Source organism: Oryx dammah, unplaced genomic scaffold, assembly GCF_014754425.2.
Source record: "Oryx dammah isolate SB20612 unplaced genomic scaffold, SCBI_Odam_1.1 HiC_scaffold_22, whole genome shotgun sequence".
NCBI lineage: Eukaryota > Metazoa > Chordata > Mammalia > Artiodactyla > Bovidae > Oryx > Oryx dammah.
This window is the reverse complement of record NW_024070206.1, coordinates 2783065-2799887: the sequence shown is the minus strand read 5'-3', so window position 1 is coordinate 2799887 and position 16823 is coordinate 2783065. Positions and strand designations below refer to the sequence as shown.

Here is a 16823-nt window from a genome sequence, read left to right as displayed (position 1 = left end):
GGAATGCTCCGAGCAAGAATACAGGCTCCTCTGTCCATGGAATGCTCTGAGCAAGAATACAGGCTCCTCTGTGCATGGAATTCTCCGAGCAAGAATACAGGCTCCTCTGTCCATGGAATGCTCCGAGCAAGAATACAGGCTCCTCTGTCCATGGAATGCTCCGAGCAAGAATACAGGCTCCTCTGTCCATGGAATGCTCCGAGCAAGAATGCAGGCTCCTCTGTGCATGGAATTCTCCGAGCAAGAAGACTGAGCGGGTTGCCATTTCCTTCTTCGGGGCTCTTCCTGGCCCAGGGATCAAAGCTGCATCTCCTACACTGGCAGGTGAACTTTTTGCCGCTGAACTACCTGGACTCTTACGTAGCTACCAACGATGATTCAGGGCAGAGCCATCGTAAAAGCAAACAAACCACTCAGCACCGCATACTCATTTTTCTCTCCTGTGCTGTGTTTGACAAGCCAGCGATAAGCTGTTCATTTTTTAAAGGCATTACTTTATTTCTGGTGAAACAAAATCAAAATGTTCCCAATAATGAATGAGGTAAAGTGGGAAAAACTTTTCTCTGTAGTAAAAGCAGCAAAGACTTTAAGATTTTCAAACTATGCTGTTGCCGTTTATATAACTGCAGAATTTTTTTTATATGACTACTGAAATTTTCCTTCTCTCTGTCAGAGTAAAATAAAGCAGTTCTTTGCAAGGAGACCCACGAAAATTACACACAAGTGCAGAGTGATTGGGTTGCCCGATATTTTGTGTAATTTCATCTGCATCAGAGCAGAGTAGCCTCCAAAGATGTCCCAGTACTGGTCATCCATGAAGGATAATTCTTCATATCTCTTTCTCTCATGTGCGGTGCATTCTCAGACTTTCTCTCCCCTCTCTCTCTCCTTGCCCCACCCCACTCTCTAAAACTCTTGTGAGTATACCACTGCTACTATTACTAACGAAATAAAAACTGTAAAGAATACGATTGCCATACATTTTGTGAAAGTGAAAGTGAAGTCGCTCAGTCGTGTCTGACTCTTTGTGACCTCGTGGACTATAGCCCACCAGGCTCCTCTGTCCATGGGATTCTCCAGGCAAGAGTACTGGAGTGGGTTGCCATTTCCTTCTCCAGGGGATCTTCCCGACCCAGGGATCGAACCCAGGCCTCCCACATTGCAGGGAGACGCTTTAACCTCTGAGCATACCTTCTGCACTTAGTCATTAAATCAGATGTCTATTTAAAAATGTGGTGGTGATCCTTAGAAAATCATTTAACCACTTATTTTATCAGCTCAATTCTCTTCACTTTGGAACTTTGGGGAGTAATGGTAGCTAGCATTGATTTAGTGTTTTCCGTGTACCAAGTGTTGTCACAGTAACCCTGTGAATAGGTCTTGATAGCCTCCATAAATCATAGATTAAATAAATGAAGCACAGATTGGTTAAACAACTTAAGGACACGCATCTAATAAGTGGTAAAGTTAATATCGAAAATTGCTTTGTTACTCTATATGGGACAAAACTAATGGATGGAGACATTCCTTGGAATGTAGATGCATCAATCTGTGCTTCTTTTCTACATGGAAGGGCCGTATAATACAGATATAAAATTGTATAATATTCTCCCAGACTCTTGCCAGTTTAACAGCCCAGGAATACCCTCCTCAGCAGTCATCTCTATGGCATGTAATCACTAGAAAAGATAGGGCCTTTCTTTCCAGCCCTGCACTGGGGCAGGGGCCGGAACTTTGATAAGTGGCAATTTTGCAAACACAAATGGCCTCCACAATGAATAACACCCTCCAATGCTGCCCCATTAGCTCACTCAGGATTTAAAATTCCTCCTGCCTTTTGTTTCGGCAGAGTGAAGTCTAATCTCTCTCCCTGTGGCAACTGTTTTGAATCATTGCAATTTTCTTGTATAAAATCTTCTTGCCTGTTTAACTCTATCTGTTATAATTTTCCTTGACACCCGAAGAATCTTCTTTTTGAGAGAAGATGCAACGAAATATGGATGAAAGTCTTCCACTCTCTTCTGTCATCTGTTGAGGAATCTGGGCAATGTCAGCAAATCCACCGGCCTGGCAGAGTGCATCTCATCCTATACTTCGAGGACTCATTTTTTCCACCAAAACTTTAAATTCAAGGCTGGTGGATGTACTAAAAGATACCTGCCTATAAAAGGTAATGTGGTGTGATTAGCAAGAGAATCAAAGGTTTGGGCTCCATCAAATATTCTATTCTCTGGACTTCCCTTTTCTCTGCAGTTGGCTGGAATGGGAACAAAGTAGTCTCAGCTGCTTTCTGTGTAATTGTTATTCTGATGTCTGTCTCACCATAGGCTTTTTACATCCTTCACTTTCTAAATCCTCTGTAGTTTCCCTGAAAATTGGAAAGAATATGATGATCCTGTGGTCATTGCTGCGGATTACCGATGATGGTAATGAAACCTATCATATAATAAAAACTGTGCCAGTCAAATGCTAACCGCTGTATGCAAATTAGCACATTTAATTCTCACAAAACCATGTGAAGAAAATACTATCGTTCCCTTCATTTTACAGCTGATGAAATGGAGATAATGGAAAGTAAATAACTTGCTTAGAATTATAGTTGGAAAGTGGTCCTTTTCTGTCCATCAGGATCTTTCTTTATCTAATTTTCTTTCAAAGAAACAGTCTGTTTCAAATCCTGACTTGCCGATTATGAAAGTTTTGAAGGGTGGTATTTATCTTTCTCTGTCTCTGTTTCTTCATCTTTAAATGTGCATAAGAAATGCCACACAAGATCTTGTTACCTTTAAGGGAATGATGCCTATTAAGCTTTTAGCACAGAAATCAACCAAAATAAATATTAACGGTACCATTTAACCTTTCAGTGTGTGTATGTATTTGTTAATCGCTCAGTTGTGTCCAACTCTTTGCCACTCTATAGACTGTAGCCTGCCAGGCTTCTCTGTCCATGGAATTCTGTATTTTGGTTTATTTAGTATATTTGCTGCAAAATACTATAGTATTTTTCCCATAAGATATTAGAGGTCTGAAAACCATACGCTCATATACTGTTATTCAGCTGACTCTCATTAACCAGAATGAGCTTAATCTATAAAAAAAAGTTGTAATATTTGAGTTCACAAGCAATGTAGAAAACTTGATGAGGGAAATGAGAATTTTTAAAAATATATTCTTCTTGAGAAGGCAGTCAAGTAAAGACTGGGATACTGCAGAGGGGAGTTTAGGACAGAAAGTCACATACAGTCCAGCAGATAACAAAATTCAGGGGACCCAATCGTGGTGATTCCTGTCTTCCAGGATGCAAATGGGAAACTGCCCACATTAATTGATGGAGAGGTTCCTTCTCATTTTGCTGAATTCCCCATTGTTGTTCAGTTGCTAAATCGTGTCTGATTTTGTGACTCCATGGACTGTAGCCTACCAGGCTCCTCTGTCCATGGGATTTCCCAGGCAAAAATACTGGAGTGGGCCGCCCTTTCCTTCTCCAGGGGATCTTCCCGACCAAGGGATCAAACCCTTATCTCTTGCATTGGCTTCTTTACCATCTGAGTCACCAGGGAAGCCCCTTGCGTTGGCAGGTGGAATCTTGACCACTGAGTCACCAGGCAAGGGAAGGTTTGATATTAACTCAGATCAGAAGTTTCAGAGAGTTTAAGAGCTAGGGAAACATTTGATCTTTTACCAAATGTCGAGCCTCTTGCTGAAACGTGAATTCCAGTTTTTCAAAGCTCATTTTCCTCTACCTTTCTCCGTAGAGTCATTCCAAAGAAAGTACTTCTGATTTTCAGTGCTGCTAAAATGCCACTCTGAAGGAAATGGGGACAGCATAATTTCAAATAGCATGAATATTACATCAGAATAACATTGCACAAAATGGGTTTTTCTCAAAGCTTTCTTTTCGTTTGTTTGGGAACTGAATCTCTGCTTGATTTTTTTTTAAACATCTGTGAGCTACTTCAATAATTAAATAACCTTTCTTTGATTTTGTAATGTAGGAGATATTTGACACTCAGCTACTCTTAAGTAGCACTCTGCTTGCCTTGTGTCTGATCATTGAAAGAAGGTGATCACTGATTCAACACTGTTCTGTTTATCTGTTATGAAAAAACATTGTACATAAATTGATTTGAAAATGTTTTTATCTTTAAAACACATATACATCTGTTAAAATAACCTGCTTTCATACACACACGCATATATACATAAAAAAGTAAGGAAAAGTGAGGACAGAATCTATTTTATTATCTTGAATTCTCTTGCCCTCATATAGTCTACAGGACCTTTGCTTTCTGAGAATTTTGGTCTTAGGACATTAATGTTTGTGCATATACATAATTATATATATTTGTATACATATATATACATACATTTGTGTATATAATGTGTGCTTATATATGATTTATATATTCCTGCATGTTTGCACACATGCCTAATTTTTCAAAAAATGTTTCCTTTTATTCATAAAAGTAATACATATTCAGATACACAATTCAGTTATTAGTTAACCAAATACTCTTTGGAATCCAGTTGACTTCATCTAGAGTCTAAGCTCTGACCTTCACTAGCTAGGTGACTTTGAGACAGTCACTTAATATCCCTTAGCCTTAGTTTCCTCATTAAAATGCAAATAATAACAGAACCTATCTAATATAGTTATTGGGAAGATTAGTTAAGACCTTGTAATTAGATTACCAATAAAATCATGGTATTCAGTGCATGCTAGCTGTTAAAATCACCCTTAATCCCACATTCATAGACAGCTACGGTTCATATTGGGTAGAGATATAGTTATAGCAGTAATACAAACATGGATATAGTGATAGATTGTTTCAACTGTATTTCCTTTTGTATTTGTCTGTTTGGCATTCATCCATCACAGGGCCAATATATTATCTATGTGTGTGCATGTTCAGTCAGGTCCAAATCTATGAGGCCCCATGGACTAGCCCACCAGGCTCCTCTCTCCGTGGGATTTTCCAGGCAAGAACACTGGAGTGGCTGCCGTTTCCTCCTCCAGGGATAGGGATTGAACCCGCATCTCCTGTGTCTCCTGCACTGCAGGCAGATTCTTTACCACTTGAGCCACTGGGGAAGCCCATTTTATCTATATTTTCTATTTTCTGTATCCTTGAGATTCTGGCATCTGTGGTCTCCCTGACATCAGAGAGTCTACTTCTCCCAGAGCGAGCCAATTCTTAGAGATAGCAAAGGGTTAAACACAGAGCGTGCCTTTTGTTTGCAAACCGACCACTAGTGTGATGCTAAGCTTCACTTTCATAATAATTTCTGTACCTCTGTTCGTGCAAGTTCAAGCTCAATGACCTGGAAATTGTTCCAGAGGTTGAGAATCAGAAAACATTTTCCATCAGGCTTGTGTATGTATGAGTGTGCACTCTTTAATAATACTGCCTTGGAAACTTAGGCTGCTTCAGAGCTATTGATATCTAGATAATTTTGAAGGCACTGTGTGGCAGGGTACCCAAATCAGCGTTGTTGTATATATATGGTCTTCAGATCTAATAATAGGACTTAGAGATATAAAATTCCATTTTTGGATATAAATTTCATTATGATTGTGATTGTTATTTCTGGTAGGTGATAGCAGGAGTCATTTAACCTAGTGTCACTGCAGAAAGAAAGGCTTAAAGCACCAAGCAAATGTTTTGGAGAGCATGTCCTATAACAAGCTGTGTGCTGACCTGGGTGGGCACTTATTTGGGAATTCTGACCCTGGGCACCTCCGTGACTGTAGTGAGCCTGAGCCCGTGGCAGTCATCGTGTCCAGGTCCTATGCTGGAGAAGCTGTTGAAGGGGTCATTCCCCAGAAAGCAACAAGATCATGGCCTTTTTGCAGGCGTGATTACTTGGAAATGGCGAAGGGGAAGTACACACACAGTTCTACTTTTGCCACTAGAATTTAAATATGCTATAATGATTTTTTTTTGAAATTATAAAAGAAGGTGTCTTTTTTTTTTTCTTACTTTGGAAGTCCTTCACTTACTTCATACTTTGCTTCAGCATGAGTAACAAGAACAATCAACTCATACAGTTTGGAAGTAATTTTGCAGCATTTTAATGATTCATACTTTGGTTTGTCTTATCTCTGTTTTTATTCTCTACTCTTTCATTCATTGACCCTTTGGTTAACACAGAGCTCTCAGGCCCTGCCAAGACTGGAAGAAACCTAATTCAAAACGCCCGACAGGCAGGGCGACCATGCGTTCATCCACAGACTCAGTTTATTCTCATAGGGAATGAGGGGTGTTTTAGTAAAGTGCAAAAACAAAGTTATTTTGATTATTTATTAATAGCTGCCTCTTCTGCAAAGTATTTACAGGAGCATACACAAGAACATAAATACTAAAACATAGCTAAGAATACAGAATCAGACTGAGGGCAGAAATAAGATCCGGGAAAAAGGCGCGTATTTGGCAACCATGAATTTCACATGACTGCTATACACTGAACTTCAAATTTATTTTTGGAGAAATGGCAACATTATTGTCAAAGCCTCTTTATCACAGAAGAAGCAACATGCGAGTTCTTCTGATGCTGTAAATTATTTTAAAAGCTCTTGACTCTCTGAAGAAAAAGCTCGAACCAAGCCTCTGGCTGAAGCAGTGTTGAGAAGATGGCTTGCATAGTGCAGAGACATATTGGAATTAGCCACATGCACGTTTTGTCATTAGGCTGGCAAATTGTCACACACAATTGTCACACACACTGAGGCATTTTGGTATTCTTAATGAACAGGATAATAGCATAACAAGACCACACTACTGACAAGAGCCCTTTCATAACAATTAGTCTTCTAATACACTATTTTAAGCACTTTACATTTTAAAATTTGTCAAACTCTCACAGTGATCCTATGATCCAAATATAATTTACAGTCTCTTGTTTTATGGGGAAGAAAACTGAGACCCAGAAATGTCACGTATCTTGCAGGGATGATCACTCAGTAAGTGACAGAGCTGAATCATTATTTATCCTGTCTATGATTCATAGAACCGCTATCTGGAAGATGCTTGACTTTTACAGAATGGAGATAAAAGCATACATTACTGTGTTCGTTATTATAGTTACTACTTTATAGAAAAATAATTGAGAGCAGAAAAGTGAAGGGTAAGCCATCGTCACTCCGCTTCGGCACACAGAACACAGACTGTAGGGCCTGCACTTGTTTGGACCAGTTATTTTTGTTTCATTTTCCAACCTGCCCTGGATTTATGCAGCGAACAAACACCAGTGTGGATAGAGCATCCCCAAGAAGGAAGAGTAGCTTGGACTGCATGCCCGGCTGTGAGGAGGCGGCGTCTTGCGGGGCTGCAGGGGCACCTGCTATGGCCTTGTGTCTTTTGTGCGATGTTGCCCAGTCTTCTGTCCACATGTGAGCGTTGTCGCTGTTGCAGCAGTGCTGAGACAGTGGCTTCATGAACGTCATGCTACAGGACAAGAAAATATGTTTGCAACAGGACACCAGGAATTATTTTATTAACTAGTTTGTAAGTGGCTCTTTAAAACGAAGCTAGATCCATATTAAAGAGCACTGGGCTTTTTGCTTAATTAAGTCTAGATTTGCCTCTCTTAAAGAAATGAGGTTGTGGGTTATTTCCGTTATTATTCTACCACTAAACAGATTATATAAATTAAACATAATGCCTCACATTTAGTTTTCCACTTTCATTTTCTTTTCTATCTTTTAATACTCCCTTATTAGACTATATCAATCCATGTGTTTATGAAATGTAATATCATTACTAAATACTGATGATTTTGTCTTTTTTTCCTGTGATTGTAAAAGAAATGTAAAGGAGCAGGAAGTATCTAGTAAATTTTTTATAAATTTTATATTTTTAATGCAGTGCTTTAACTTTTTTATTTAATGGGAAAGGAAGATATATGATAGGATGAACTGAAGAGTATAAAAGAGATAAAGTAAGACTGAGGAGAAGAAGCAATTATGCCTCTGGTAAATGTTAATGTTGCTATAATTGAGCACAAATTTAGTTCTTATCTCCTGTAGCTAAGGCAAAAATGGAAAGTAATTACTAACAGAACTTATCTTCTTGTTTCCATAGCAACTTATGTATATCTCTAGCATTCAATTTATTGCATTGTTTTAGAATTATCTTTCCCACTAGACTGAGTTCCTTGAGGTCACAGACTCTGCTTACCCAAAATAATTTCTCCAAGAAATACCTATGATTTTACCACCACAAACTGAAACTCATTGTCTATAAAGACAGCTTATTTCTGTCTTCACTTCCAAGGTTCCACAACTATATAAATTTTTCTTACTAAATCTGAAGGGGAGTTTGCCGCTTGGAATATTATGAGAGGTCCATTGGGTAGATGGTTGGATGGCATTACCAACTAGATCGACATGAGTCTGAGCAAGCTCTGGGAGTTGGTGATGGACAGGAAAGCCTGGCATGCTATGGCCCATGGGATTGCAAAAAGTCGGACACAACTGAGTGACTGAACTGACCGATTGGATAGAACATCAGAGTATGTTCTATCCAAGAGTATGTTCAACAAGGTTTATAGCAAATCCAATATTTGGAAGTGAAATCCAAATATCCATTTCCTGTGGTGAAATCTAATTGATTTGAGAGCCTAATATTAAAGCACCCATCAGAGTAGCGACTTACAAGAAGCAGACTTAGGAGCTGCACGCACGGAGATGTTGGGCAGTTTTAGTTAACTCAGAGGTGAAACTGTATCCTTAGAGAGTTGTGGGTTATGGATTTACATGTGTGTTCCATGAACCTTGAGGGTTCTGCAGGACTTCAGAATTCACTAAAGAGTAAGGAGAGATGGGAGCTTTTGATGTTCCAGATGACAGATCATTTTCAAACAGAAGATGTATTCTTCAGTCAAGTCCAACTCTTAGCGACCCCATGGAATGTAGCCCACCAGGCTCCTCTGTCTAATGGATTCTCCAGGAAAGAATACCAGAATGGTTGCCATTCCCTTCTCCAGGGGATCTTCCTGACCCAGGGATCAAACCTGGGTCTCCTACTTACAGGCAGACTCTTTACCACTGGAGCCACCAGGAAGTCCTCAATCTGACTAATGTATTGTTTCTGTATAAACGTAACTACAGGAAACTGCATTGCTAAACAAACACACAGGCAAATGAGTTTGAAAGATAATGAGTGTAAATATTTAGATGGATGCTATATACCCTGCAGGAGTGATTCTCAAACCTGGCTGGTCAGTCTGTTCAACTGGGGGTCTTTCTATATCCACACATATGAAGGTCCTGCCCCTTAGAAATTCTGATCTATTAAGTACAAGTTAGAGCACAAAAATTTGTTCTAAAAAATTTAAAAAATAAAACCTCTTCAGAGGCTTCTGTGATCACTCAGCTTAGTGGGACCCACTGCTTCTACCACTTCCAAATCCATAGTCTCTATGGACAGCTGTTAAGAGGTGAAAGGCTGGATTGTGTTCATTTAAAAAATAGTCACAACCAAAAGCTGAGGTATGTTTTATTCAGCAGAAAATTTCTAAGACTTAGGCCCCGGAGGCAGCATCTCAAGTAGCCTTGATAGAACTGCTCTAGGAGGTGAGGGGAGGAGCCAGGTTACTTAGAAGTTTTGCAACAAAGGACAGGTAGTCTGAACATCAAAAGATTATTGTTCATTAAAGAACACTAGGCATCCCAAGTTAGGGGATTTAGCGCTTTTCTGTGTGTGGGAAGATGCAGGAGTCTGGGCTCACTGAAGTCGTTCCTTTCATGAGAATCTCATGTGCATCTCTGCTATCTGGTGCCAGGATCTCGTGGTTTTCACATCCTCCGCTCCCTGGGGGCTCACCCCGGGAGTGGCTGCAGTCGGCCCAGGCACGAGTACCCCTCTCCTTCTTGAGTGCCCTTAGGGCTCACCTGCTCACGTGGAGGGCCGCGATTGCTGATGACTGTGACATCTGTGTTTCCTGATATGGCAGGAAATATCCCATTTCCCAACTGTATGTGATAATACCATCCGCAAATAGCACATATATGGTATTTAGTATTAATTTTTAAGGAGGAAACCATTAGGTTTGAATCAAATGGAGACCGTTTCCAAAAGGCACAACGCAAATGAAACATGGTAAGTACCACGTGAGAAAATGGAGCTAGAAGACTAAGCTCTGTCCATTTTTTTCTCATGACAAAGTTGTTTATTTCTATCTTAGGGAAGTAAGCCAAAACTTAAGTTGGCTTGCATTGTCAGGAAAAACTGTAAATAATCAAAATAAAAGATGTGAAGATAGTAAAATTGCACTAAAAGTAGGAAGGATTTTCATCTGTAACATGAATGTTATTTTCAACATAATGCTGTGTAGTATTTATCATTGTTCTGTATAATTAAGAGTTCTAAGTAAATATTTTAAATGCATTGGTATAACATTTCTGCTCTTGACAAAGTCTAACCCAAGGACCAGTTGGTGAGTTAGCGTCAGTAATCAACATTTCTACAGTGAATATGTGTGCAGGCATAAGTGTCTTCTGTAAGAAGCAGATGTAGATAGAGCAAATGTACATTGCTTTATGAAACCATGCAGGAAATTTAAAATTTAGGAATATCAGCCTCTAACTCCTAGGAGCCTAATGACTGCACATTACCCAAAAAGATGGGGCAAATGTTGTAGTAACACATAATCAATAATAATGGCTAACGTATCCTGAGTTCTTACTGTATGACCAACACCGTGCTAAGTGATACAGATATATTCATCCCTTGGTATCCTCAGGCATATTGCCTCCAGATCTCTTACAGATATCAACATCAGTGGATGCTTAAGTCCCTCATATAACATAAAATGGCAGAGTACTTGCAGATAACCTATGCATATTCTCCTCTGCACTTTAAATTATCTCTAGAATATTTATACCTGATTAGAGTAAATGCTATGTAAATAGTTGTAAATACAATGTAAATGCTATGGAAATGGTTGCTGATGCACAACAAATTTAACTTTTGCTTTTTTAAAACTGTTTGGAATATGTTTTAGAATATTTTTGATTATTGTTCAGTGAATCCGAAGGTGCGGAACCCTGGGGTTACAGAGGGCTGACTGCACAGGCTATCTTTAATATCACAATGACCAGATGACATAGACATAGGATAATTCTACTGGTTGCTCAAATGGTAAAAAATCTGCCTGCAATGCAGGAGATCTGGTTTCGATCCCTGGGTCGGGAAGATCCTCTGTTGGAGGAAATGGCAACCCACTTCAGTATTCTTGCCTGGAGAATTCCATGGAGGATTCCTGGACAGAGGAGCCTGGCAGGCTACAGTCCATGGGGTCACAGTCAGACACAACTGAGTGACTAACAGACACACACACAATGATAAGAAGTCAATGTTTACAGAAGCTAGTCGATAAATAGTAGGCTGGGATTTGAACCCTTGCAGTGACTTAAAACTCTTTGATCAGCTCCTGGGGGAAAAATGAACACCTGAATTAGACAATTTCATTACTGCTGTGGTTGAAAAACACACATGAAAAGGCCTAAGATGTTGTAGGTGCCCTCAGAATACTGCTCTGTGCAATAGCAATAATAGATTGAGAAAGATTTGCTGTGTTTTTTAAAAAGATGATTCTGTCATATATATGTAATAGTGAGGTGAGCAGTCCAATCCTTCACTGAGTGTTTATTATTTGATTTTTTTTTCAGGACTTCAGAAAAATATAATTTATAGTCCTGAAAACCATTTGATGTCAAGTTTCTTTAAAATAAACTTAAAATTTGAAAACAGCAATTCTTCGGCGCTCAACCTTCTTAACTCATTATTACTGGTACACTGGGATTGTTGGTTGGATATAACTGATATTTAAAATTTATCACTGTTATTGAATAATTGTAAAACTTTTTAATGATATGAATGTAATAACATGATGATTTAATAATAAATTTCATCATTATTTAAGCTCCCAATAGAAAAATTACACCTTGACTTGGTTTGGTAAGGCCTTTCTATAAAATTCAAAGCTAAGGAAAAGAGAGAAGTTTCAACAAGGGCAATGAAGAGCTTTGGAAATGCAGACCATTATTCTGATCAATACAGCTGACAACTTCCTGTTCTGAGAGGAAGGCAGAAGTAGTGTTCAGTGAGTAGTGTGATGACTTGTTGAGACTTCCAGGTGAATCAGTCAGGGGGCACTGTCGGTATAAAGTCGTTCAAAATATTGCACATTAGATTCTAATTTGCCTATCCCACTTTGGATCAGCTGGTGGAAAATGTACACATATTTTGATTTCAGAACAATTCAGAAGAACAAAACTCATGCTTCTCAAGGGAAGGATGTGACTGTCTCTGTGACACCTGAGGTATCCGTTGCTGGTCTGCATTCCTGCTGAGCCTGCCTCAGGAAGTCACGGCAGGACTACAAATATACATCACTGTGCCAAGCAGCCAGCATAGGAATAAAGAGTATGAGCTTTGCAGTTAAACAGATTCATGTGAAATCTGTCTTCTCTGTTTACTGGGTGCCTTTAAAAATTTGCTTGACCTCTCTGAGTTCTGGGTATCTCATGATACTTACCAATACCATAACTTTGCCCCATGAGAGAAATACTGTAAAAGGCAGTGTCTAGAATATTTTAAGGCTTTTACAAATGGTACTTAATATTATTTTACTCAAAGAAATTCTACCTATGATACTCCTCTCCATGAAAAACTTAGTCTAATTATCTTGTATTATGAGAATAATCTTAGCCTGCTGTGAAGCAATAACTTAACATGAAACCCAGTGGAGTTAATCATTACTAGACTGCTAGACTGGTTTTCTCCCTTATTCGAAATCTGATCCCCAAGATCACCTGGGAGGCAGCCCAAAGGAAGGCTGAGGTTAGAGACTCTTAAGTTACTTTGATTTTGAAAAAGGGCAAGTTATAAATTATAACTTTATAAAATTTATGAACACCAAGAAAATAAATATTTTTATAATACAACTATTGTTTACTTCTCTGGCCTTTTTATGCTTCTAGATGATAATTTAACAAATATGCTTTGCATTTAGGGTCCATGCTACATCAGTATTTTTTTTTTCTAGACAGATTAATGCAATATTAGGAGTTGAAGAAAGTCATAAACATTCATATCATTTTAAGCATCCCGTAATATAAACCTTCATCTTGTGGGTCACTTTTAAAAATTACTATTTTATAGAATAAATTCATTTATGAAAAGTTGACTGCCAATCTTTTAAAATGAAGTGATACCCCATAGATAAAAGTCATCTGTAGCTGTTTAGTTTGTCCATTGAAAGGTTAAGATAATGACCCACTGCAATGAAACATGTTCACAACCCTAGGTTATCTGAAAATCTGTTTTCCTTCTTCAACCTTTCCCTTGAGGTAAAGGACTATATTTTTAAACTGAAGACTAGAGTACAAAAGTGGGTACTGAAGTTTGGTGTCATAGCTGAGTGTTAGAGATAAGCGAGGAAGCATAATTTGGATGCAGGGAAAAAAAAAAGCACTTTTAGGGTATTTCTGGTTGTAGGACAAATGTTATATGAAATCTTTTAGATCAAAAGTATTCCAGGACGTCCCTGCTGGAGCAGTGGGAAAGCGTCTGCCTGCCAACACAGGGAACATGGGTTCGGTCCCTGGTCTGGGAAGATTCCACATGCCTCGGAGCAAATGTAGCCCACCGGCCACAGCTGCTGAGCTGGCGCTCTAGAGCCCAGGCTCTGCAATCAGGGAAGACACTGCAAGGAGAGCCCTCTCCCAACTAGTGAGCAGACCCACCGGCCACAGCTGGAGAAAGCCCGCATGCAGCCACAAAGACCCAGTGCAGCCAAAAACAAATACGTAAATAGATTAAAAGTCAGCTTGTTAGAAAGAAAAGCAATTGTAAGTAGGTGTTCAGAGACGCGGTGGTGAGCGCGGGGGAGGGGAAGCCTTCTGTGGTCCTAATAGATTAGGTCTCCATCTTTAGGGAGCTTATGCCTCTGGACTGTGCACTTCACAAGTATTTCAGAGTTTTTTTTTCTCTCCCCTCTGGTGAGGCAGGATGGCTGCGTTAGATTAGTGTTGGGAACAGGCATACCTCAGAGACATTGTGGAGCTGGTTCCTACCACTGTGATAGAGTGAATATTTTAATGAAAAAGCCACATGAATTTTTTTTTTGACTTCTCAGTGCAAGGTATTCTGCTGTATTATATTATTCAACAGCATTGATTTACTGGATTTGATGGGATGAGAGAATGTGGTAAATATATACACATCTGCACGTATATTCCATTGACATTCTTACCTCCATGTGTACATTGCGACTTGCTCCTGCGCACACACCATGATTCGCCCAGACATGTCACGTCAGCCACAGCACAGGGCCCGTGTCACTGCCTGGACACACCACGACAGGAGTGCCCTGCGTCTCGCTCGATACACCAGGTGTGTCGGGACACAACTGGGCACACCAAGGGGCCTCGCGACATGACTGGATGCTGAGCCGCTGCCTGGATTGAGGCGCACAAGGATGAGCCCCTGTCGGAAACGCCCGCCTCTCGACACACCAGGGAACGCCTCGACACAGCTCCCATGCAGACGCGTACCTGTGACAGCCTTGGTGTCGCAACCCATTCCTCCTATCGTGACAGAAGGAGCCGTGTTGAGACGCATGAACGTGTTTCGAGGCCTCTCCAATCGCCGACACGTGACCACACCACGTGTGGTCCCTTGTCCTGGACCTGAGTGCCCCCCGGCCCGACCCCAGGCCAGGCAGGCCCCCGCGTCTGGACACAATGCGTATGGAGCCCGTCCAGCATGTCGAGACAGAAAACCACACCGCGGCCAAACCCTTTCTGCAGCGGCACGCTCTCTATTGCAACCCACCACCCCGTGCTACTGCACGCCCTCTTGTGCTGTGACGCAAGGGGGCTTCGAAACAGGGAGATGCCGAGACACAAAGCGTGTCACAACACCCACACAGAGCCACGCCGGAGACGCCCGCACACCGCGATGTGTCAGAGCGTGCCGCGCGGATTGCGAGAGCGTGGCACAACGGAGGGAGTGTCACAAGCGCCCCCTGGGAGGTCAGGATGGATTTTCTATGTTGTGACCCGCACCAATGTGATTTTTCCTTCTGGAAAAATGCAGTCTTACAGGCTAGGGGCTTAGCTCCAGGCAGAACCCAGCTAGGTCGCCTGGCCCAGCTAGGTCTCCCCTGTAAAGGACAGCGAACTGCCCTGGGAGCCTGAATGCTGCGGGTGGAGCTCACACAGAGAGGAGCTTACCAGTGCCCCACCTCCTGGCTCAGCTGGCAAAGCATCTGCCTGCAATGCGGGAGACCTGGGTTCCATCCCTAGCTTGGGAAGACTCCCCTGGAGAAGGGAAAGGCTCCCCACTCTAGTACTCTGGCCTGGAGAATTCCATGGACTGTAACCCATGCGGTTGCAAAGAGTCAGACATGACTGAGGGATTTTCACTTTCAGAAATGGGCGAGAAAGACAGTGAACGCTTGTCTCAGAATATCACGAGAAGTTTGCTTTGGAGTTCCTCACTGCCTCCAGCCTATTAACAAATAGAGTGAAGAGTGAATGATTCACCTATCGGGCAACATCTCATATAGCATGCAGAGAGGTTTTCTGGTTTGGAAATTTATATTTACCATCATAAGGTAGAGAAGGGCTGTGTAACATCTATTATATCCCAAGTCTTAATTCTACTAAGACATTTTATTCTAATTTAAATACAGTCTCAGAAAGACTTTATTATTTTTATCAAGTTCCTTTTTCACCAGCGTCTCGGGAGAAGTCCGTTGGGAAGAGTTCCGAGTGGCTTCATTGGATTGGTGGTGTTGGTGTTTAGTCCCTCAGTTGTGTCTGACTCCTTTGCCACCCCTGCCAGGCTCCTCTGTCCATGGGATTTCCCAGACAGAGATACTGGAGTCGGGTGCCGTTCCTTTTCCAGGAGATCTTCCTGACCCAGGGAAGGGACCTGAATCTCCTGCACTGGCTAGTTAGTTCTTTACCACTGGACCACGTGGCAAGGCCTTTATCTAGACTGCAACCCAATATTCTTGATTATCTGCAGAGGTCACCTTCTTTTTCCTTAACAATTTATGCCGATACCTTATATATAAATATATAAATCCTTGGTTAAAGGGGTGATAATTACAGTTTCTGAGTCCATAGCATAAGTTTTAGAGTAATTCATAAATGTACTTCAGTTAATCTCTGAAAATTAACTAGGTCTGTGATCTTGTGTAATTTATTTAATTTCAATGAAACTGAGTATGTTTATGTGCAAAATGTGTCTAATAAAATTGTCAGAGTTTTTTTAGGATGAAATTAGATTAACATAGTAGGCAGGCAGACGCTTTAACCTCTGCACCACCAGGGAAGCCCCAGTAAATATTTAAATGGGATTAACTAATCTTTTTCTTGGATTTATTAATATATGTCATAATATATTTTTAATAAAAGGGTGAATTCATTTCCCTCTAGGTTCCTCATGAAGCCAAACATCCCATGGCTTAGATCTGATATTTTGTCTTGGTGAGTTAAAGCATTTTATAACCTCTTATGCTTTTTTTTAAAAAAAAATATTATTAAAAACCTACAAATTGAATTCATTTAAGATAGTATTATAGAAAGCTTGAAATTAGTTGAAATTATTATGCCATTTCCAAATATAAAATACTTGCAAAAGCACAAAATTAAATCAAAGGGAAACTTTGCTTCCTACCATGATGGAATCATCGGGGCTAGGTTAGCCCTATTGTCATGGTTCTATTAATATAAAATAGGGGGAAAAATGCAGGTTTTGGGCAACAGGCAAAGCAAGTCTGTGGTAGGAGAAACTGAGTTTGGAGGA

The 16823-nt window shown here is 40.5% G+C and overlaps 1 long non-coding RNA gene across 1 annotated transcript in view; it reads left to right on the top strand.

Moving 5' to 3' along the window:
* The window catches only part of LOC120880877, a 20688-nt gene extending 4551 nt beyond the window's left edge, over window positions 1–16137 (top strand). Inside the window, exons 2-3 of the long non-coding RNA XR_005725141.1 lie at window positions 15165–15173; window positions 16127–16137. This is a non-coding gene — a long non-coding RNA (uncharacterized LOC120880877). The remainder of the gene's footprint in view (window positions 1–15164; window positions 15174–16126) is intronic.
* Window positions 16138–16823: the final 686 nt, after the last annotated feature.